Source organism: Ipomoea triloba, chromosome 3, assembly GCF_003576645.1.
Source record: "Ipomoea triloba cultivar NCNSP0323 chromosome 3, ASM357664v1".
Lineage (NCBI taxonomy): Eukaryota > Viridiplantae > Streptophyta > Magnoliopsida > Solanales > Convolvulaceae > Ipomoea > Ipomoea triloba.
Window position 1 is genome coordinate 10,034,117 of NC_044918.1, and position 25,341 is coordinate 10,059,457.

A 25,341-nucleotide genomic window follows, 5' to 3' on the forward strand; every position below is an offset into this window, starting at 1 on the left:
CTATTCTCTTACAGAATAACTATTGTGAGAACCCCCTATATGGAATAATACTCTATTTCATCAAAGTAACTTCCCAAAAGAGATCGAGTCAGTGACTTAAAATTTGTTACTCTTGCCGACATTCTCTAACTGGCACTTGACTCAAACCGCTTGCCTAAACCATGCAAGGGTGTCATTAGAATTCAAAATTCCCTTCCCCTTATATCCTACAACTTACTTGTGACTCTACAGAGCACCTGCAGCGGGCTAAGCAAATGGTGCTTTCTGAAGGGATCCATGAAACTAAGCATCTAGAATTCTATTGTTCAATCAATAAGCTATCAATATTAGGGAAGGGGCAGTTGTCATTACTCATTAGAATTTTATTGTTCAATCAATAAGGCATGCACACAGCTAGTAACCACAGTACTTATGTATCAGAATTATAGCTTTGTACACAAGATTGAAGAAATAAGCTTGCAATTAAAACTAAGCAGCATAACAACTTTTTATATTAATAAAACATTAGAACCACCATTTTTAAACAATACTTTGCACAAAACCATTGTAAAAACGCACAAGTAGATATCCAACCAATTACCAAGTGATAAGGATTTGACAACAGATACCTTCATGGCCAAACTCTCCTTTGCCACTACAAATCAAAAGATAATAGATTAGGTCATTTGGGAATAATTTTATAAGAAACTTCATGTTTTAGCACCAGCAACTTCATGTTCATTATCAAAAACATCATGGAAAACCATCACCCCCTATCCAACAATAAGGTAAGTGTATTCAAAACAGTGATTCCATTACATAATATCATTAGTGAAGAAAGAAAAGCCAATAAGGTGCTCCTGTGGAACACTACAAGTACTAATCTATTCCAGCACAAGATACCCAAATTTAAAGGCACCATCACCTCCCAACATTCAACAATCGAATAAGATTTAGGGATATTAAACTTTAAGATTTAGAGTTTAAGATTTAGAGTAATAGAACTAACTTGTAGCAGAGACAGCAACGTATGAAACAACAGCGACGGCGACGAGCGACGGTGAAGACCAGGCGTGCACTGCTGTGGGGGATGGAGTTGGTGGAGGAACGGCAATGGATTTTGTGCGATGGGGTTGCAGCACGAATGGCGACGCAGTTGCAGCAGGAACGATGACGTATTTAATTTGGTGAGCGAAGTTGTGAGCGATAAGAATGTTGAGCAGCAAGAAGAGTGTTGAGCGAAGTTGATCTTTTTCTTTCTTTTTATATATAAAGGTCTTTCCGACCACTTTTTGTGGTTGGAAAAGAAAAATCAATTCAAAAAATTCAAATTGCCCAAAAATTTTCAAACCATTTTTATTTGGTAGTTGGTATTCCCGACTGCTTCTGAAAAGTGGTCGGACATACCGACCACCAAAATAAAGGTGGTCGAAAATACCGACGTTTACCCATACTCCACAAAACGAAAAATTGAAAAAATGTCACTTTTTCCGACCATTTTTACAGTGGTCAGAAAATCGAACATTTCCAGCAGTGTTGGACCATAGTGGATTTAAATGGCTTTGGGAACTTTAAACTTGACAAAGTTGAATGAAGAGAAGAATTGATTAATGATTATGGTCTGTTGGTACATATGGGAGGCTAGAAATATGATATTATGGCAGAATCTCCTATTGAATCCCCAATCTATTGTTGAAGGAGCTCGAAGCATGCTATTTAATTGGTGAGAAAATCATATTAGATATAACCTCTGTGCTCATGACCTGTCACAGGCAGTGAGTAGATGTAAGAAACCTCAGGAAGGGCGGGTGAAGTTTAATGTGGATGGAGACTTCAACACAGTCCAAAAATGGATGGGGATAGGCTGTGTAATCCGAAATGAGGAAAGAGAATTCATGGCAGCAAAATGTATTCCGTGGAAAGGTAATTATTTAGTTAAAGAGGCTGAAGCTTTGGGAGTTAGCTAGAGAGGCTTGGGTAAACGGTAAGGAATTTGATTATGTTGCTTTGGGAGTTAGCTAGACCTAGAGAGGCTGAAGTTTTTGTAAGTTTCTTGAAAAGCAATGTTCTTCAAAATAAATTATTTTTTTAAAAAAAGGTTTATTTTTGAACGTTTTTGTGCATCATAGAAAAAGAAATTACTTAATACTTTAACATTGAGAATATAACATTGTCACACAATCTAAATATATTTAATTAATTAAAAAATGAAAAAATGAGAAGGAAAAAAAGCAAACCATTTCTTCACAGAATTATTGAAAGTACATTAATAAATTCAGGAACAGAATTATCCGGGGTGCCTATTAAATTAATGGACTACAATGTTTTAGTTTTTATTTTCAAGTAATTACTACATTACATTCATGTGCTGATCTTTCTAAAGTCTAATATAGGAAATCAACCGTACAGAGATTACACTGACCTGCAAATTCTTGCACTGATTCAATTCACTAGTGGTTCTTGGGATTACAGGGTTAAATCCTCAGAGTCACAGAATTACAGTCCTCTTTTTCACAGAATTTTCCATGTTACAGCATTTGGAGCAAGCACATTCTTCCTCATTTCTCCAAGAATCTGATATGCTTCTTTCTTCAACCCTAACTTGCAAGCACCATCAATGACAATGTTGTAATTCACATGGCACAGAGTAACCCCATAGTCTACCAACTCATATAAGAAGTTGTTGGTCCCGGTGGTAGCAATGTGAGTCTAGAAAAGGGGTTGAATAGACTCACAAGAAGTTTGTAAAAACTTTTTCAACTAAAGAGATAACGCAGCGGAAAGATTATATCAAGTTTTAGCTTAACTTTGCACTTAGGATATTCTTGTGAAGGTATTAAGTTTGAGTGATGTATGCAATGCAATACGTAAAATAAACAAAGAGAGAGAGAGAGAGGGTTTTATAGTGGTTCGGCTGTTAACTAAGCCTACTCCACTCTTCTTCACAACTCGTGAAGGTTTGCACAATCTCCGTTACAACAAGCTCCTTTTTGATCACTAAGCCCGGCAGCCTTGTTGTTGTAGGTTTTTTAACTTCTTCCAAGTTTACTCCGCCTCTTTCTACTTCACTTGTAGAGATGGTTGAATGGTTGTGATGATTCTCCAACTTGAAATTCTTGTGATTAGTTTCCTTGATCAGCTTCTTAATCACACAAGAACTTCTAAAGAAATCTGAATATCACTTGTAAGCTTATGAATATCACACTTAAAGTTTTTCACTTGATAGACAATATTTCGCGTATGTCAACCTTGTCAAAGTGAGATAGGACAAGGGTATTTATAGGTGGAATTTCATATCCGTTGGAGGGAAAATGAAATTCAAAACCTATTGTCCAGTGTGTAATATCCAATGGGTAGTGTTTTCTTCTTTTTCAGAATGTCAGTACTTTCTAGCCGTTTGTCCACTTTTGTGCAAGGACAATTTGTCTTTTGTCCCTCAAAAAGGTGACAATCATTAAATGCTCCTTGGGATCATTGCATAGGACCCAAAATGACATTCAGTTATACCCATTCTCAAGGCAGTAGATAAGACAACTTATCAGAGAATGTCTTTGCCTTGTTTGTGAGAGAAGAATGATTGACCTTATCATTTCTCTTAATCTCCTCGAGTCAATCACACTCTTGATTGCTCGGTCATAAAAGCTTGGCCCTTCCGTGTTTCGACCTAAGATACCAGTCTTCGGTTCTTCAAGTCTTCATTACTTCGCAGCTTCAACTCCTCGGATAGTTTACTCTTCGGTTTAAGTCTTCACGTCTTCGGTATATAAGACTTAGATCCTTAGTGATTCGAAAATACTAAGGATTCAGTTACCCTGTAAGACTAAGATACAAAGCATAAACTATTCTAAAGATAAACAAAAGTTAGGGGTCTCCTCGGATAGTTGGTATCATCAAAATCAACAACTCGGGGTTCCTAACAGAAATCACAGGCTTCTTCTACTCTTCCTGAGCGGTAGAGCCCTTTAAGAATGGCATAATACACATAGCTGTCGTGAACTCTTGATGGCCATACAATATCATCCCAAAAGCATTTAACTTCATCTATTCGCTTTGACTCAAATAACCCATCAATTATAATAGTGTAAGTTGTGCAATCAGCAGCAATGCCGTTGCTGATCATGCAGTTGAACATCTCCATGGCATCATCAACCCTATGCATCTTCAAGAGCCCATGGAGAATAGTGTTGCAGGTCACAACACCAGGAGTAATGTCGTTCATAGGCATTGTATTACGTAATAAATGTAGAGCTTCTTCATCCCTCCCAACTTCCAGCAAACCACCAACGACTGTCGTATAGGTCACTACATCAGGGGTACAAAACTTCCCACTCATCATATCTTGCAGCAATTTCAGAGCCTCTTCAATTCTTCCCATTTTGCAGAAACCATTGATCACGGTATTAAGGGTTATAAGATTAGGTTGGCATTGTGTTTGAAGCATGGTAACAAGTTTGTTCAGCAACTCGGTTGGATTATCAGTAAGACAAATAGCTCTCAGATATATATTGTAAATCGTAGTTCTATCTACAGCTTTCTTATTTAGCATGATATTGAGAACGTTCTTCGCCTTGTCAAGATCAGATACAAAACAAAGACTCTCTATCAAGAGATTGTAGGTGAACTCAGAGGGAGAGTATCCAAACTGAATCCCTTCTTCTAATAGTTGATAAGCCCTGACACAGTCACATTCTCTGCAAATTCCATGTACGATTGTATTATACGCTACTAAGCTTGGCTTGAATCCTCTCTTTTTCATTACATAAACAATTCTAGCACCCCCATTGTACCTCCCATACCTACAAAGTGAATCAATCATTTGACTATAAGCAAACTCTTCAACTACACACTTTCCTTGAGGCATATCTTCTGCAATCCTAAAAACTTCATGGAACAACCCTTCTCTACATAGACAATCAATCACGTTAGAAAATGCTGCAGTATTAACATGCATATCCTCCTCACCAATCATTACCTCCCAAAGATTCCCAATCAATGCTTTTCCCTTCTCAATGTCCCTCTTTCTAAGGACCCCGCGAATTAAAATACTGTAGGTAAATGCATTAGAACTCACTCCACGCTCAGACATTTCATCGAACAGATTCCAAGCGTCACCAATTTCCCCGACTCCACATTAACCATTGATCAGAGTCGTGTACGAAACAACATTGGGACAGTGCCCTTTGTTTCTCATTTCAAGGAACACCTGGTGCGCATCTCTAGGCCTTGATAAATCGCAAAATTGATCCATTAAACGGTTGTAGTTCATCAAAGAAGGTACAAACTCAGGTTCTTCGCGAAATAAAGCGCGAATAACATGCAGAGTTGATTCAAGGCTCCGCAAATCGAGCAAGCAAGCAATGATAACATTGCAAGTCCTCTCATTCACGTTAGAATGGGCGGAAATAGCAAGAAAGAACCGCCGCCCACCGGTGAGCTTCGGGGAAGCGGCGGGCATCACACAGAGCATGGATAACGCTACTAAGATTGAGGGAATCAGGGCAGTAACCGTAGAGACGAAGTTGATTGAAGAGGCGAAGAGCTTCTTCGACATTGCGGTCAAAAGTGCAGAGCTTATGGATTTTCCTAGTCCAGTAAGCTCTGTTTGTAACAGTGTGTTGATCAATTTCGAGTTCCCGTCCTTGTTGTTCTTCTTCTGCTTCTTTGAAATGGTTGGTGGTGTGGAAGTGCTGGGTTCGGAAGATGAATGGGAGTGGAGAGCTGGAAAGAGATCGAATGCAGCAGGCTATGGCGGATTGGATGGAAGACGATGTTGACGAGAATTTGTGAAAACACATTTGTGTCTGTTATTTTGCCTAAAAGGGATTGGTTTTGTACATTTAGTCACATTTATAGAAAAAAAGAAATTTTAACTAATTAAATGGTCAGAATATTTTTTTTCGTTTTCAAAAATAAAATGGTGAAATTTTTAAGTTTTTTTTTTTAATCAAATGGGTGGGGAAACCCAGAGGGAAAGGACCTACCCACACCAAATTTAACATAGGTGTTCGGAAAATCGGGTTAATTATTGTGATGGTCCAGGACCATGAATATAAAATACGTACATTTTTAATACATTAAAAGTATATTATTTGTGTACTGAATGTACATTATTAAATAGATAGTGATGGATATATTAGAAATGGCTCAATAATAGAGACCCAGGGTTCGGAAGTGCATAACTCGAGGCCCATAATGATGGGTGTACAACTCAAAGCCATTCATAATCGGTAGTGTTTTCTTCTTGCTAGCCGTCTACTTCGCCATCCTCAGCCTCGATCTGATCGCGAAAACCAATAGCGCCTAATTATTCGATCTCTCTGTGATACTGATCTTCCTCACCAGTGTCAAATCGCTTCTCATGGCAGCAATACCAATTAGATTCGACATTACGTGCATCCACAGAGCGTTCAGGGATCCGGAGTACCTACTTCTAAATGGTTTTGGATTATTCTCATTCATTAGCGGCACTGGATCCACGGCATCTGCTTGCATTCCCGGTGTACTTCCCAACGTCTCCCAAGTCTGATCCTTAGATGTCTAAAAGCTCAGTCACCTTCCCAACATCAAAGAGATTGTTGCTGTTGCGAAGGGTGGCGACTACCGACAGACGATCCGCACATCAGATAGTTGATGCTATAGAGAGTTTGGAAGGAACCGCTAGTGCGATCGACGCACTCAAGAAAGTCGCGAGGACGCTAGACAACCATAGTGACAAAAACTCCGCCGACAGCATCTTCTGGTCGTCGGATTGCCATTATGATCGCTGCATCGCCTGCTCCGTCTGCTAGAGGCATCGATCTCTCATTGTATCCTCTACCAAGCTCTTCGCCCACGCGGAAATTCCAGTACATTTCGTCATTTAGATTTCGGATTCGGGCACGGTGAATCTAGAGCCAGATTAACGAAATGCGTCAGAGGGTTACTGAACATCATGGCTCATAACCTCCATGTTCAGCTCGGTTTCATACTCAGTTCCGCTCCCGCAGAAGCCGTTGTCTACTCTAACGGCGATCAGCCGGTTTCTCACGATTTTGATTTAATTTGGCTGGGAGATTTTTACGCAGAGGAAGGGAGATAATTGTTGGTTGAGAAAGATCAGAGTGTGCGAGAGAATGAGAAATCATATTAGCTCGTGACTGAGAATCAGGATATTCGTTGCAGGGAGAAAAAACAAGCAATGTGAGATTGCCAGACTTAGAGAATCAGTGATGGCGAGAAAGATCAACAGTCCATTCTCTCTCATAAACAAAAAATCAAACGGAGTCTGATCTGCTTATAAAAAATAACATAAAATGTTGTTTGTTGTATACATTCTCTAACCATAGCCGCCGACAAAGCAGGAGAGAGCTTTCAAAAACCCATGCATGTGTTTGTGTAATAACAAGACTTGCGTGTATAGGGTGAAATGTCAAAAGATATTTGTATGATAAAACGGAAAGTCAGTGACTCCCCGAGTGTCGGTCTCGAAGGAAGGACGTGGAGGTGTGTCAAGTGTTCGGGAGTTTACTTGATTGGGTCATGCATTAGATTCGAGTGTGGAGTTGAGTGGATTGTGAGTGGAAAGAGTTCATTTGGTTTGGTTTGATTGCAAGAGAGTAGAGTAAAGTAAAAAGATTTGTAAATATGTAGAAGGGGGTAGGGATTGGATAGTGTTCATGTATGTTGCATTGTAGTGTGACTAAGGTAATGGATCGGGGAATGCTAGGATGTTGTCTATTCAAGAGTGTGTTGTCTTAGTCCTTTTCCACCCTTGTGTACTAAGGTTTCTTGACTAAGGAGTGCCTACCCACCCTTGTGTACTAAGGTTTCTTGACTAAGGAGTGCCTACAAGCACTTGTGTACTAAGGTTTCTTGACTAAGGAGTGCCTACAAGCATCCAAATACTAAGGTTTCTTGACTAAGGAGTGCCTACAAGCATCCAAAGCTCTAAGTTTCTTGACTAAGGAGTGCCTACAAGCATCCAAAGCTCTAATAGGAATTTTATCAAACACATAAGCTACACACTATCCTATTGTTCTTTCAAGAAGTCCATAGGAACTATGATTGTGTAAAGCTTCAAATCCTAACTCTAATCAAAGACATGAAAGAGTCAAGAGCTCAATCTCTCATCTAAATTTGCCAGATCCAAACAAGATCTCATCAAAACAACAATCAATAGACAAGAATAGATAATCCATCAACACAAACACATAGACCCAAGATATAGAAATAAGATCATCACACTAGCAACATTCAATCACACAATCTAAATCCCTAGATTAAACTAGCCACTCATGATATGAAATTCAAGCAAAAGCTAATTTAATCCAAGAACAAGATAACTAAAATTATAGAAATGAAATAGAAATCACCTAGAGAGAAGAAGATCTTCAATCCAAGCTTGTTATCTTGCTACAATGGAGATTGATCTAATCTAAAAAACTAAGAAAAATGGAGAAAGTTCTCCAAAAGAAAAACTAAGAAAGGGAAAACTAAATTTCTTGGATCCTCCCCTGAAAATTCATCAAAGGGGTTTAAATAGTCTCCGAAATAGCAACCCTAGTAAAAATTCGTGCAGCACCGTCTCCACGCCATCCACACGTGTGTGAGTGTGCGTGGGAGGCTACTGGATTATTTCCACGCACGCTCACACGCGTGTGGACATCCAGTTTTGTCCTCCGGGGCTCCGTTCTTGCCTGGTTCGTTCTTTAAGCTCAACTTTTGCTCCTATTTGCTCCTGGGGCTCTTGTTTTACCTCTTTTAGGCTAAAAGTAGCTTCTGTGTGTCGGTTAGTGATTTTCAAGCATTTATAAGCATAATTCACCATGTAAGGATGCTATAAACATGATAAAACACCCTAATATGTGCTTGATTTAAGGGTATCTCGGAGGCTTATCAATGAGGAAGATCGCATGCTTCGCCCTCGCCGCCGCCGCGTTCATTAGTGTGGCTATGGCTCTTGAGGCTGTCGCCGCCACCACCACCCCTGCTGCTGCTACCCATGCACCAGGTCATGCTATAGCTAGCGATGCCTACGCTACGTTGCCCATCGTCGGATCTGTGTTCGGAGCTTCTCTCTTCTTCTTCGTCAGCTTCCTACTTGTAGTGAGCCGATTGGGTCGGAGGATGCTCTCGAATAAAGAAACAGATATGGACGAAAATGGGGTTTTCCTACTTTGATCACCAACTTACAAAGCTGAGTTCTTTTAATTTCAAACCAGAACTTTGGGAGATCAAACCACATGCCTATCCCTCCTGAAGAGTGGAGGTGTCCAATCTCATTGCAGCTAATGTTTGACCCAGTGATTATTCCTTCTGGGCAAACATATGAAAGGGCTTGTATTGAGAAGTGGTTTATTGATGGGCACAACACATACCTAAAACTCAAAAGGAGATTCATCATCTTGGTTTGACTTCTAATTACTATGTCAAAGGTTTGGTTGCTAGTTGATGTGAACACAATGGAGTTCCCATGGGACCTTGAGATATTCTTCCTGAGATCATAAATGCAAATCTGCCTGTGGGGTAAAACAAAAAGAGAAACAGAACAACATTGTTTTGTTATTTTTCCTTATCATGGCTATTATTATTATTATTATTATCATTTTTATTTTTTTTGAAGGTATTATTATCATTTTTATAATTATAATAATAATAATAATAATAATAATAGTTATTATTATTATTATTATTTATTCTCCCCAGTGGCGTTGTGAGGTCCGACCTCACCTAACTCTAGGCAGAGTAATCAATACATGGTCACGGTCGTGCGCGCCGGCCTTGACCTTGGCATTCTCTAGTGGTGGTACAGGGCTACCCCGCTCACTACCTGACAGAAGAGCCTATTATTAGCTTATTGCATGTAAGGTGGTANTGTGTACTAAGGTTTCTTGACTAAGGAGTGCCTACAAGCATCCAAAGCTCTAATAGGAATTTTATCAAACACATAAGCTACACACTATCCTATTGTTCTTTCAAGAAGTCCATAGGAACTATGATTGTGTAAAGCTTCAAATCCTAACTCTAATCAAAGACATGAAAGAGTCAAGAGCTCAATCTCTCATCTAAATTTGCCAGATCCAAACAAGATCTCATCAAAACAACAATCAATAGACAAGAATAGATAATCCATCAACACAAACACATAGACCCAAGATATAGAAATAAGATCATCACACTAGCAACATTCAATCACACAATCTAAATCCCTAGATTAAACTAGCCACTCATGATATGAAATTCAAGCAAAAGCTAATTTAATCCAAGAACAAGATAACTAAAATTATAGAAATGAAATAGAAATCACCTAGAGAGAAGAAGATCTTCAATCCAAGCTTGTTATCTTGCTACAATGGAGATTGATCTAATCTAAAAAACTAAGAAAAATGGAGAAAGTTCTCCAAAAGAAAAACTAAGAAAGGGAAAACTAAATTTCTTGGATCCTCCCCTGAAAATTCATCAAAGGGGTTTAAATAGTCTCCGAAATAGCAACCCTAGTAAAAATTCGTGCAGCACCGTCTCCACGCCATCCACACGTGTGTGAGTGTGCGTGGGAGGCTACTGGATTATTTCCACGCACGCTCACACGCGTGTGGACATCCAGTTTTGTCCTCCGGGGCTCCGTTCTTGCCTGGTTCGTTCTTTAAGCTCAACTTTTGCTCCTATTTGCTCCTGGGGCTCTTGTTTTACCTCTTTTAGGCTAAAAGTAGCTTCTGTGTGTCGGTTAGTGATTTTCAAGCATTTATAAGCATAATTCACCATGTAAGGATGCTATAAACATGATAAAACACCCTAATATGTGCTTGATTTAAGGGTATCTCGGAGGCTTATCAATGAGGAAGATCGCATGCTTCGCCCTCGCCGCCGCCGCGTTCATTAGTGTGGCTATGGCTCTTGAGGCTGTCGCCGCCACCACCACCCCTGCTGCTGCTACCCATGCACCAGGTCATGCTATAGCTAGCGATGCCTACGCTACGTTGCCCATCGTCGGATCTGTGTTCGGAGCTTCTCTCTTCTTCTTCGTCAGCTTCCTACTTGTAGTGAGCCGATTGGGTCGGAGGATGCTCTCGAATAAAGAAACAGATATGGACGAAAATGGGGTTTTCCTACTTTGATCACCAACTTACAAAGCTGAGTTCTTTTAATTTCAAACCAGAACTTTGGGAGATCAAACCACATGCCTATCCCTCCTGAAGAGTGGAGGTGTCCAATCTCATTGCAGCTAATGTTTGACCCAGTGATTATTCCTTCTGGGCAAACATATGAAAGGGCTTGTATTGAGAAGTGGTTTATTGATGGGCACAACACATACCTAAAACTCAAAAGGAGATTCATCATCTTGGTTTGACTTCTAATTACTATGTCAAAGGTTTGGTTGCTAGTTGATGTGAACACAATGGAGTTCCCATGGGACCTTGAGATATTCTTCCTGAGATCATAAATGCAAATCTGCCTGTGGGGTAAAACAAAAAGAGAAACAGAACAACATTGTTTTGTTATTTTTCCTTATCATGGCTATTATTATTATTATTATTATCATTTTTATTTTTTTTGAAGGTATTATTATCATTTTTATAATTATAATAATAATAATAATAATAATAATAGTTATTATTATTATTATTATTTATTCTCCCCAGTGGCGTTGTGAGGTCCGACCTCACCTAACTCTAGGCAGAGTAATCAATACATGGTCACGGTCGTGCGCGCCGGCCTTGACCTTGGCATTCTCTAGTGGTGGTACAGGGCTACCCCGCTCACTACCTGACAGAAGAGCCTATTATTAGCTTATTGCATGTAAGGTGGTACAACCCCTTAAGTTGCACTTCATAATAAAGTAGCAAAATTTCGCTATACTTATTTCTGACCTCCCAAAGAGGCCTCTGTGGCCGACCACTCGGTCAATATCTTAGCCCACCTCATTTAAGTGGCTAGTACCCCGAGGGCGATACGAGGTCTGACCTCGTCTATCGCCGAACGGGCAAGTATTTAAGTCTAAAAAAAAGAAATCAAAAGATTTTCGACTTAAAACGACTAAACTCCCTAGGGGCGATACGGGGTCCGACCTCGACTATTGCTGAATGGAAGAGTCCCTAGACGCAAGGCCAAATGGCATCGACATAGGACGACTAAAAGCCCTAGGGGCGATACGAGGTCCGACCTCGTATATCGCCGAATGGAAGAGTCTCTAGGTGTAAGACCGAATGGTCTCGGCTTAGAACAACTGACACCCTAAGGAGGGTACAAGGTTGGACCTTGCCTACCATCGAACGGTGTTAGGAATAAAATTGTAATAGTTTTGATTAGTCAAATTGTAATTTTAGAAATCCATTTTTAGAGTGTAGAGTTTAGACCTGGAAGACAAGTCATGACATTAGATTGGTTCGAATTATTGCATTATAGAATTCTTTTTGTCATGAGTCTTGTAAGTCATTTGCTTCCACTATACACATGAGTGTATATGATCCAATGGACAAGGCTAAATTATCATTGTCTAGAAGACACGAGTTTGAATCTTATTGAGAACATTTTGAACTATGGAGAGCAAGAAATGGAGCTAGTAGTATCACGGCTCAACTCCACGAAGAAAGTCAATTTTTGGTCTATGGAGGAACTTGTGGAGCAACCTATGGAGGAAGTCAAGGAAGGAAGTTCAAGATCCACTATCTCTACACCATACGCTACACAATACAAAGAAGGATCAAATACATTGTCTTACTGAATATAATCGAATGAGCTTAAACGGAGTAATAGTTAAAGACTTCAGCATATACTTATTGGTCTAGTGTTTGAATCTTATAAGTAACATTTTAGTCCTTATAGACTAAGCTTGGGAGCTACTTGACACAGCTGGATTTTTTGGAGAACAAGTCAAAGTCAAATGGTGAAGGGAGCTACTTATGGAGGAACTTTTGGTCAATGGAGCTACTTGGGGAGCAATTCTTGTTGACCTTAGCAAGACTACATGCGCGTGATTCATACTACATTTTTACACGCGTGAAAGCTAGTTTGGAGTACTATGGAGCATGCTACGGAGCAACTTGAAGTGCAACTTATACTTATTAGCCATTTTTGCATGGTTCATATTTATTCCAGTACGTGATGCCATGAACCAGAAGAAATCTCAAGGTGGTGATTTTCTGAAGATTATTGTTCATACTCAAGCAATAGCCACCCGGTAAATATTTTTGAAAGATCAACTTGCCCAAGATCAAATCAAGAATGCAACAAAGTCAAAAATATCAAGCTCTGAAGAATACAAAGTCTGCAATATCAAGCTCAGAAGGCAACAAAGTCAAAAATTGGAGGCTACAAGTTTCAAGAATCAATCAAGCCGTAAAAGAAGACTTTGTGAGCAATTTACAGAGGTAATTTGTCAAAAATTATCAGCGACATTAAATGAGCAGATCAAAATGGAGATCTTATCAGATCAAATTGGCAAGTTATCAGATCAACGGTATGGTCATTAAATGAGGAGGTATGGCCATCAAGATTATATTGGAATGACCAATCAGATCAAGTGAACGTTCAAAATTTGAATGTTCATAACGGGCAAATAATTCTTTGAATTATAAAAAGCCCAAGAAGACTTGAAGACAAAAACATAGAGGTAACGGTTGAGATCTCAGACGAGGAATACAGCACTACGAACCAAAAACGTGAAATACTACAAGTGGTGCTACTGAGCAGTGAATGCGATAAAAATACAAAGTGCTGAGATATTGAGCTATACACGAGAGGAATTCAAGTCTTAGAAAAGAAATCTTTATTTCTTTGAACAAAAGTTGTATCTCTACTGAGAGTATAAAGGAGTGTAGCTGGGTGCGAAACACTCGGGTGAACTAAGTGTAGCTTTGTGCGTAACACTTGGTTGGAACGTAGCTTTGTGCGTAGCGTTCGGGAACGTAGCTTTGTGCGTAGTGTTCGGGGAGCGTAGCTTTGTGCGTAGCGCTCGGGAGCTTAGTTTTGTGCGGAGAGCTCGTGGTTGAGTATAGCTTTGTGAGTAACACTCGGGAAGTGCTTGTGTAGCACTTGGAGTTTCACTATTGTATCTAGGTGATTGAAGATAGTGGAAATCTTCCTTGGAGTAGAAGGAAGAAGTGGAGTAGGAGAATTACACCATCTCCGAACCACTATAAATCTCTGTCTCTCATTTACTTTACTGCACTTTATATTTTTGCATGTTTAACTCACTAACCCTTTACGTACTGTGTTGATCATATCATCTGGGTTTGTGTGTTCCCACGTTCGCATGTGGTTCAAACTTTGCATACATATTCTTTGAGTTGTTTTAAGATATTCCAACGTAATGCATGTCAAGTATCTCTTCAGTTTTACGCAATTTAATTTTATAGCACTTTACCGTACGATATTCCGCTGCACATTTCAAGTTGAATTTATTCACTTGAAATCTCTATTGTTGAAGTGTTATAAAGTTTTTATTTGTTAGAAAAGTCTATTCACCCCCCCCCCTCTAGACTTTTCACCACCCTATCGGGACCAACAAGTGGTATTAGAGCGGTTGTCTATTGAGTCAATATTTGATTGCTAGACAGATCTCATAAAACTTCAAGATGAAGAGAGACTTAGCTCCGAACCTATTGTTTTCATTAGACAAATTTGATGATTGGAAAATACGTATGCAGGTCCATTTATCCGCGTTACACGATGAGATATGGGAAGTTATTACCGGTGGTCCGATCAAAATTCTTAAAGTCAATACCGCAACCGAATAGACGAGCACAACACCGTAAAGTATTCCTAAACCCAAAGAGGAATGGGGTCCTGAAGATAGACAACGAAATAACTTGGACAACATTGCCAAGGATATTTTATTCAAAGCTATCGACGATGCAACTTTCCCAAAGGTTCGAAAATGCAAAACCGCAAAAGAAGTTTGGGAAACACTAGTCAAAATGGGCGAAGGAGACGAGCAAGAAAAGGAAAACAAACTCACGATAGCATTAAAGAAATTTGAGGATTTCAAAATGCTGAATGGTGAGAGCATAGCCGAAATGGAAGCAAGATTCGTCAAAATCTTGGGAGAAATTGCTGATCTTGGAAAGGAGATTGATCAGAAGGAAATATCACTCAAAATCTTACGTGGATTACCGTCAAATTGGAACATGAAGGTCACAGCCATGCGAGACCATAGAGATCTCAAAACTCTTGCAACCGACAAGCTATTTAGTGATCTAAAAGCTTATGAGTTTGAGATGAAGACAAGAAAAGAAAAAGAACGCGAAGAAAGAAATACCGCACTAGTCACCGAACAACCGTCTACTTCGAGGTCAGTAGATAATAGTGATTTTTTATCTGACGACAATTTTTCTTTGTTTGTTAGGAAATTTAAGAAGTTCATGAGGAAAAAGAACAACAAAAATTTCCCTCAAGCCAGCACACCCAAATGGACGAAAAAGGAAGGTCCAGATGCAAACTTGTGTTACAATTGTAGAAAGCCAGGACACTTTATGGCAGAATGTCCTTATCCAAAAGTGAGCAAAAACCAAGGTGATAATGCTCAGGAGGACACCAAGGCAAAAGAAAGAAGATTCAAGAAAGACAAAAGGAAAGCATTAATTAGTGACCCACTTGAGTCAAGTGAAAGTGATGAGTCATCTAGTGGAGAAAGCGACACCTCAAAGGATGACAATGCTTTATTCTGCACGGATGCTTTAAGTAGTTCATCAACTCAAGATTTATGCTTAATGGCGCATGAAGTTGAAGAAGATGAGGTAACATCTAAATCTTTTGATTCTGCAAGTACTTCTTTTTCTAGAGAGTCCCTCTCTCAATTTATGAGAGATTGTCAGACCGTTATGGACACTCACTCTCAACTCGAAGAGCGCAATAAATTTTTGATTCTTGAAAAAGATGAAATAAATGAAAAATTGCAAAATTCTCTATCCGAGGTGAAAGAATTGAAGGCTAAAATTATTTACCTCCAAGAAGAGTGTAAATCAAGGGAAGTGAGAGAACACAACCTCAGGGGAGTAATAGCCACATTTACTCATTCATCCAAAATAATGGATAAAATGGTAAATATGCAGAAACCCTCAGGAGATAAAACCGGTTTAGGTTATGATCCATCGTGTTCTCAAGCCTCTCAGAAGTTGACCAATTCTACTACGACTTTAGATAATAAAGTACAAGTGGTGAAATTTGTTAAAGGTCAAGATTACACAGTGAGACAGGGAATTGGTTATCCAAAAATTGCCAAAAATAGCACTGTTGGGCCGAAGCCTTATTATCAACATATTTCGCCCAGTCAATTAAAAAGACAAAGTTTTGTTCCTTTAAGGAAATATTCCAATGAGTTTAGTGCACAGAAACAACATTTGAAAAAGGGAAGATTTTCGAATGGTGGCCCAGGGAGATTTTATTCCTCTGAGCAATATTGGTACAAAGAAATTAAACCATGGGTAAAATCAATGTTTAATTCCTTTAAAGTCTCTTTCCAAGTGCCCAAAAATCGAGTCAGTTTTCAAAACCGGGCACCGAAAGTCTTTTCCAAAATTAGTTATGATTATAAAGTCAACAATGGTTACAAATCACCTATTCTTGGTTCAGTAAGATTAAGGTGGATTTTGCTACCAAAAATTACTAACCCCCAAGGACCCAAGCAAAATTGGGTACCTAAAAATGTTTAATTTGTTTACAGGAAGTTTGGTACTTTGATAGTGGATGTTCGCATCACTTGACTGGAAATAAATCTAGTCTAGTGAATTTTAAGAATATCGAAGGACCAAAAGTAGTTTTTGGAGGAAAAGATCGATACAGCCAAACCAAAGGAATCAGAACAGTTGAACGTAACGGATTAAAAGTCGAAGACGTATCATACGTGGAAGGACTCAAATTCAATCTCTTCAGTACAAGTCAATTTTGTGACAAATGTTATTTAGTTGAATTTTTCAAAGACAGATGTCAAGTGAAAAACGAAACAACTGGAGAAATTGTACTACAAGGAACGAGAAAGAAGAACATGTACGTTGTTGATTGGTCTACAACAAAGGAATCAATATGCTTAGTTGCCAACAACACAAATGCTACATGCTGCGAATGACACAAGAAGCTGAATCATTTGAATTTTAAGACGATCAACAAACTCGCAGCAAATGATCTAGTCAAAGGACTACCCAAAATAGTTTACAAGAAAGATCAGATTTGCGATGCATGTCAAAGAGGAAAGCAAATCAAATCCTCATTCAAGTCAAAGACACAAGAATCATCATCAAGACCTCTTAGTCTACTGCACATGGATTTATTTGGTCCTGTAGACCAGTAAGTATGAGTGGTAAGAAATATACACTTGTTATTGTTGATGATTTTTCTAGGTACACATGGACTATATTTCTCAACAAGAAAAAACGAAGTTGAAAGGAAGCTACCGGAATTGTTGAAACAACTTCAAATCGAAAAGGAACTCAAAATAGCAAAAATACGTACGGATAGAGGTACAGAGTTCGTAAACGGCGTGATTCAAGACTACTGCAGCATGCAAGGAATTCTACATCAATTATCAGCTGCAAGAACACCACAACAAAATGGTGTTGCCGAAAGAAGAAACCGAACACTCAAAGAAGCCGCACAAGTAATGATTACGGCAGCCGATTTACCGAAACGGTTTTGGGCAGAAGCAATTAATACTGCTTGCTACACCCAGAATAAAAGTCTTATCAATAAGCTGCACAACAAAACACCATATGAATAATGGAAAGGAAGAAAACCTACCCTTAGCTATTTTCATTATTTTGGATGCAAATGTTTTATTCTAAATAATGGCAAAAGCTATCTGAAAACTTTTGATGAGCGTGCAGATGAAGCTATATTTCTTGGATATTCATCTACCAGCAAAGCATTCAGAGTATGGAATAAATCTACGATGGTGGTAGAAGAATCAATTCATGTCGTGTTCGACGAATCGTCAAAAGTCAAGGAAATTGATGATCCAAAAATTGGTAATAATGTTCCAAATAATTTTATTATTACTAATGAAGCTTCAAGAGACAATGTTTTACAGGGATTAAAAGATTTGGAAATTAAAGACTCCAATTTTGAGCAAAATGGCGCACCAGGCACAAAAATTGCAAGAAATGAAGTGGAAGTTGTAGAGCAAGTTGAAATGGAAGTTAATGATGGAGTGCAACCTTTAGAGGAAGTTGTGGAGGAAGTTGGAATTAGTGGTGGGACTCAAAGTGAACCCACTAACTTTCCCTCTCTCTCTACACGTGAGAATGAACCCACACTACAAGAAAAATCGCGATTCGCGATGGAAAATCGCAACGGAAACATTTCCGTCGTGATATTACGACGGAATTAAATTCTGTCGCAAATTAACGATGGAATCGCGACGGAAAATAATTCCGTTGCGAATTTTGGCGCAAATAGAAAATAAAGCCCGCGAAAACATGGCGCCAAAAATCTCGCGACCGAATTTGCGACCGATTTTAGTTTTGTCGTGAAATGGCGACGGAAATGGCGACGGAAGTGGCGGAAAAATTTGATCCATTGCTAGATGTAGCAATTTTTTGAAAATTAATAAATGTTGCGACGGAATTAATGACGGAATTTATTCCGTCGTAATATGATTTTTGTTTTTATATTACGAAACGACGTCTTTTAGTAGTTTTTTTTTTTTTTAATGAAAACTTGTTATATAAAAATTTATAAACCATAACCCTAATTGAAATTTCACTTCAGCCAACGCCTCCAACGCCAGACACCATTCCGCCCTCGCTATCGCTCACCATCGCTAAACACCATTTCTGCCTTCGCCGTCGACCAGTGGCAGTCCGAGACGGCGGCAACCCTCCTCGATGCTGAGTAGCAGCGGCGCCCTCCCTTCCTTCCCCTCTCCCTCTCGGTTAGCACCGACCATGGTCGGACTCCGTCCAAATGGCAGCAGCGACGGACAGAAACGGAGACCAGTTCGGCCATCGGTTCAGCGATGCCATTGCCCAGTTCTCTGACTGCCTCGCCTTCGTACAACGCGTAGCAGCAGCGAGCTCCGGCTACTAGCAGCGTCTGGTCGGCCACATCTGGTTGCGACAAAAAAATCCGGCGAGAAGATCTGCGACGGCGATGTACTGGGCAAGCAAGAATCCGGCGAGCTCCTAATCCTATTATTTTCTCAGGTAATGCGCTTCTTACCCTGGAATTGGTAATAATATGAGTTTTGTTCCTTTAATTTCTGAAATAGAATATTCTTGCTCACAACCTGTTTGTAAAAATTTGTCTATATGAGTGCACTCCATTTGCTGTTAAATATGCAAATTTATTCTTAAATTGAGAAACTAGCTTCATTTGGACTTATCTCTATATGTTCCTTTTCATATTCATTTGTTGGAACAGTAAAGAGATTTATTAGTTTTTCTTTCTCAAAAAACCAAAACATAATTGTTATTTGAATACCAGAAAGGAACATGCTAATGTGAATATAATTTAAATGAGTCAATTGGTTTACTTAGTATGTCAGTATGTATCCAATAATGCCAAAAAAACTTTATTTAAAAGATGAGAAATATTCATTTTGCTATGCCTAATCCAGTAAGTATTGAGCTTGTGGGTCATAACTCTTGCTTTTTTAACTTCATATATGAAGCAAAATGGATAAAAATATGTTTTGCGTGGTTGGTTGATAGGTTACTGACAGGAATTGACACACCCATTTTGCTAAATTTTAGTTATTTATTCATTTATGATCAATGTGAGAATTGAATAGACAGTATTTTTTATGTCATTAAGTTGTCTCACGACCATATATAATTTAAATTTTGCATTAGGGAGTAGTTACTTTAAATTTTTCGTCATTTAAAGTTTGCTGATTTTTCTTGAGTTAAGGTTTTATGATATATTGTGCTTTCATATAGGATTGGGAACCCTTCCCACTGCCGGAGAAGACCAAGGAAAACATTAAAAGAATAGTATTTACATTTTTTTAAAGTCAATGATTTATATTTTGTATGACATGATGCTTTACTTCTACTTCCAAATTATAACTGTATTGCTGCCCATTAATCTGCACTAAGTTTCCTTATATTAGTTGTATTGGAAACTTGACTTTCTTTTTAGTGTGCAAGCTTCCTAGGTTAAGAGCTAGTTGTGGCTTTGAGCTGCAATTACTTATTCTTGTAGTTTTGATAAAAATTAATCTTTCCCTTTAATTCACATTCTTATAGATGATTTATTATTTCATTTATTTATTTGTTTTTTTTTTTGTGAAGGACAGACTTATAATGAAGTTCAGCATTGCTTTCTAATAGTTGGTTCGCTGTACCCTGAGGATTTGTTTTTGTTCCTTCTCAATGTAGGTTTGTTCCATACTTGAATTAGTTTATGGATCTAGTTACTAAGATTTTTAATTTTTTTATTATAAATCTCTTATTGTGCATGAGTATATACCAAGGAGTTTACTATTCCTATTACATTCCAGAGAAACATAGCAGAGAAAAGAATCTCTTGACCAGCAGTGAATATCCAAGAAGAAACGACAGTTAGGTAATGTTTCCCATCTGCAATATGAATTTTAATACTTATATTATGTTTCAGCAGTAAGGTGTTTTTCTACTAATGTTTGTCCACCAAGTAGAAAATGTGTGTATACAAATGCTGTAGGGCTTCTTCTTAGTAACTTTAGTCTGCATCTGATCTGTTTGTTGATATTGGTGGTTAGTTGGTGACATTGTTATAAGGAGAAGTAGTAAATGTGTGTGTGATGTATTACTTAGTCTTGTGTGTTTGCCTGCTGGTCAAGAATATGATTGGGGCATCAAGGTAGAGTGCTAGTTCTTTAAATTTGATCCCTGGTTGTTATTTCTGATTATTTGTACCTTATCAAAATGTCTGAAACTCATTTTTCTGTTACATAAAATCACAATTTAGCCTCTAATTCTTCTGTTACATAAAACGAATTTAATTGTCTTTGTTTTTTATATTGCAGATTTGAGAATGAATTCATTGTTGCTGGTGGAAAAGGTGAACCTGCTGAAGTAATGTCTGAATATGGTTTCAAGTAATTTTGGAAATGTAATTTCTTAGTGTTTGTATTGACTATTGAGAATTACAGTTTGTAAAAAAGAATGTCTTTGTTAGTAATTCAGACTATTATATTTTTGTTTAGACTTGAATTGGCTAGTATTACTTACTAAATGTAAATGTAGATTGATAATGTTATTTTGGAATTGTAATTTCTTAGTGTTTGTATTGACTATTGAGAATTACATGAGAATTACTGTTTGTAAAAAAGAATATTGTGTTTTTTTTTTGTTTTTTTTTTTAAATTTTTTAAGAGTATCCGCGACTGTTGTACAAAGAACAATCGCGGATACCCTAATTTTTTTTTAAATATTTTGTTGCCAAATTGCGACGGAATTACGACGGAATTATTCCGTCGCAAGATTTCGCGACGGAATGGTAACACCCCAATTTTCACATCTTAAATTTATTACAAAATCACTAATAATATATTGCGGAAGCTTATATATCTAACCAAAAGAAAATGGGTCTTACCGCCACGTTTAGGTATCTTTCCTATACCCAAATGCTAAGGCTAAACTTACAACATCAAATAACAATCCACAGTCTAACTTACTACATATGGAAATAATCAATACAACTGGGTATTTCTCAAAATGCTAAAACTTCCAGAATGTTCACCTGCAAAAATCATTTTAACACAAAAACAAAGGGGTGCATATCCCAAAATTAGCATAAGCTAAGTAAGTTTCATTTCACCCCGTAAAATATAGCCTTGGATTTTATATTTTCAAAATCTCATCTTCTTTTCCAAAATCGTATATATATAATTTATTTCATAATCTTTCATAATAATATACTTTTCCAAAATAATGTGGAGATATAATTTTCTTCCAAAAATAACATATTTGTCAAGGAGGATTAAATACATAGTGGAGGGTCTTTAAGCTCTCTACATAACCACCACTAGGCATCATAAGTCAAACCAAAATCAAATTGGGGGGTTCAACCCACACCAATACTCAAATTTCATAATTCATAAACCAAATTGGGGGATTCAACCCACACCAATATCAGTCAAATAATTTTTTATAATGAATATAATTCCAATAGGTAAGTTGTGAGATTTCCGGCTCACACCGGCACCAAACATCATTATCCTCCAAGACCAAATATGTACATATAATTTCCAAAAATATATCATTTCTTCATAAATCGATTTTCTCCAATATTTCTCAAATAATATATTTTTCTCCACGTATAAATTCATAAAATAATTTCATAGTATGGATATATATATATATATATATCATCAAAATTTTCCAAGCCAAGTATTTACTCAACACACAGGTTTGACCCGTAAAAAAAATCAATTCTTGATATTTCAAGAATCATCATACACAATATGCAAATGTACTTGTGATCACATGGACATTATAATGCACATAAGTTTGCAAAACACATAACTTTCATAGCATATCATAGTCATATACGAATATACATATATATGGGGTAAATAATAATTTTAGTGAACAAGAAATCTTACCCGTGTAGACCAAAATCTTTTCAAAAGAAACTGCCCAAAACATTCAAACTTAGGTTGGGATTCAAACACCTCCCCTCTCACTCAAACCTTAAAGCCATTTCCATCAACCTATTGCCACCTTTGTGTTTAAAAACACATTCGAGTCTTAATATAGCTAAACTCAGAATGGTAATATTTTGCTATGAAAAACAAGAAAACTTACTTAATAACCAACACTTTCACTTCATCACTTCTTCTCCCACACTTTATTGATTTCTCTCCTCACTTCTCCTGATTTTTCTTCCCCACACAACCCATCTATTTATAGGCAAAAGGAAAAGGAAGACAAATCTTGAAGAGAAAGACATATGGGAAATCAAGCTTATATATTATCTCTTATAAGATAAGGATGAAAACATGTGGTATAGAAAGTGACACTTGTCACATTTTTGTGGTGGGTAAGGGAAAATATCTTTGGTTAGACTGTTATGGGTTAAAACAGATATAGTTACGGTAGAAAAATTAGAGAATTATAAATGGGCCAAAAAAAAATTGGGCTAAAGTTAGGTTCAGAACATTACGAAATAATCACATTTGGGCATAAGGATTTAAGTAGTAAAATAAAAAAAAAATAAGTTGACCCAATGCCCATAACAAAATAGTTAGATTTATATAAAATAATAATAATAATCCCTTTTTGAAAATATTTATTAAAATAATAATGTTAGGAAAATACGGGGTATTACAAGAAACGAATTCCATCGCGATTCCATCGCAAAACCCGTTTCGCGACGGAATTTGGCTGTTTCGCGACGAAAGAATTCTGTCGCGAATCGCGAATTTTCTTGTAGTGCCATTCTGTCACCCACTTCACTAAACAATTTTCAACCAGATTTGAGATGGCTCAAAAATCATCCATAAGATTTAATTATTGGAGATGTGCATGAAGGCGTGAAAACCATATCAGCAGCAAGAGACGCAATGTTCTCGTGTTTCCTATCTCAGATTGAACCCAAGGAGATAGATGAAGCTTTAAGTGATCCTAGTTGGATTGAAGCCATGCAAGAAGAGCTGAATCAATTCCAAAGAAATGACATATGGGGGCTTGTTCCAAGACCAGGCAATCACAATGTAATTGGTACAAAATGGGTCTTTCGGAACAAAGCAAACGAAGATTGCACCATTGTTAGGAATAAAGCGAGACTGGTCGCAAAAGGCTATTCGCAAGAAGAAGGAATAGATTTTGATGAGACTTTTGCTCCAGTGGCAAGATTAGAAGCAATCCGCATTTTCCTAGCATATGCAGCGTACAAGAATTTTACCGTCTACCAAATGGACATAAAAAGCGCATTTCTTAATGGCCTACTTGAAGAGGAAGTATATGTTGATCAACCACCCGGATTTGAGGTAAAAGGTGATGTTGACAAAGTCTATAAACTAAAGAAGGCATTATATGGGTTAAAATAAGCACCTCGAGCTTGGTACGATACCCTGTCAATGTTCTTAATTAGTTGTGGTTTTACCAAAGGACTAGTTGACAAACCTTATTTAGAATTCAAGAGAATAAACACATTTTATTAGTACAGATTTTTGTTGATGATATTATTTTTGGAAGTACTGATAAATCTTTATGTGAGAAATTTTCTATGCTCATGCAGAACAGGTTTGAAATGAGCATGATGGGTGAATTGAACTACTTCCTTGGACTACAAGTTAAACAAATGAAGGAAGGAATTTTCATAAATCAAGCCAAGTACACCAAGGATTTGATCAGAAAATTTGGCTTAGAAGGAAAAAGCTCAGTCAAAATTCCCATGAGTACAACACAACGATTAGATAAGGGTGACGAAGGAACGGACGTTGATCCAACGATCTACAGAGGAATGATTGGATATTTGCTATACCTCACTTCGAGTAGACCGGACATATCTTACTCAGTGGGTGTGTGTGCAAGATTTCAGTCAAAGTCGAAAAACAGTGATCTTGATGCTACGAAAAAATCATTCGATATCTCAAAGGAATGATCAATGTTGGATTATGGTATCCAAAGGAAGGTAATTTTTAACTAACCGGATATTCAGATGCAGATTTTGCAGGTTGCAAAGTTGATCGAAAAAGCACCTCCGGAACGTGCCAGTTCTTAGGGGAAGGTTAGTTTCATGGTTCAGTAAAAAACAAAACTCCATTGCAACAAGCATAGCCGAAGCCGAATATATCGCAGTAGGGAGTTGTTGTTCGCAAATTTTATGGATGAAGCAACAGTTGAAGGATTATGGAATTAATTGAGAGGACGTTAGTATTTTCTGTGACAATACTAGCGCGATTGCGATTTCACAAAATCCTGTACTTCGTTTAAGAACAAAGCACGTCGACGTACGACATCATTTTATCCGAGACCACGTCAAAAAGAAGGATTTAAGGATCGATCATATCCCTATAGAAAATCAAATTGCAGACATTCTCACAAAACCGTTGTGTGAATCTCGCTTCGCAACCTTAAGGCACGAAATGGGGATGATCGAAATCAGCTAAGTACTTTATTTTATGCCAAGTGTTTTATTTTATTCTATGTGGCGTGATTTTGTGATCTTAGCTGAGCTATATTTTTATTTGGTTTACATGTGTGTTTTACGTGTTGTATGCATAGCATGTGTGTATTTAATTTTCACCTGCTTGTGTTTTTACAGTGGTGAGTCACCCCCTACACGTGTGTTCATGCATGCAGTAGAAATGATTATGTTTCACCTGCTTCTTATCTCTTTAGATAAAATTGTTTTAGTTGGATTGTTTGGTAATTTTCGTGTGTCCCTACATGTCTGAACATTCTTTTATTTTGTTTTTAGCATATGATTGCTTTCATGAAATAAATTTTGTTGCATAGTTTT

The 25,341-nt window shown here is 37.7% G+C and overlaps 1 long non-coding RNA gene and 1 pseudogene across 2 annotated transcripts; one reads left to right on the top strand and one right to left on the bottom strand.

Moving 5' to 3' along the window:
• Positions 1 to 2,490: 2,490 nt before the first annotated feature.
• LOC116012884 lies at positions 2,491 to 5,774 on the bottom strand (annotated as a pseudogene).
• Positions 5,775 to 18,657: 12,883 nt separating this feature from the next.
• LOC116013887 lies at positions 18,658 to 21,201 on the top strand. Of its 2 annotated transcripts, none has more exons than XR_004097296.1 (4): positions 18,658 to 19,091; positions 20,186 to 20,267; positions 20,390 to 20,454; positions 20,897 to 21,201. It is a non-coding gene; the product is annotated as an uncharacterized LOC116013887 (long non-coding RNA). The 2 variants fall into 2 exon arrangements; XR_004097295.1 differs by having other exon boundaries at positions 20,186 to 20,263.
• The last annotated feature ends 4,140 nt before the right edge of the window (positions 21,202 to 25,341 follow it).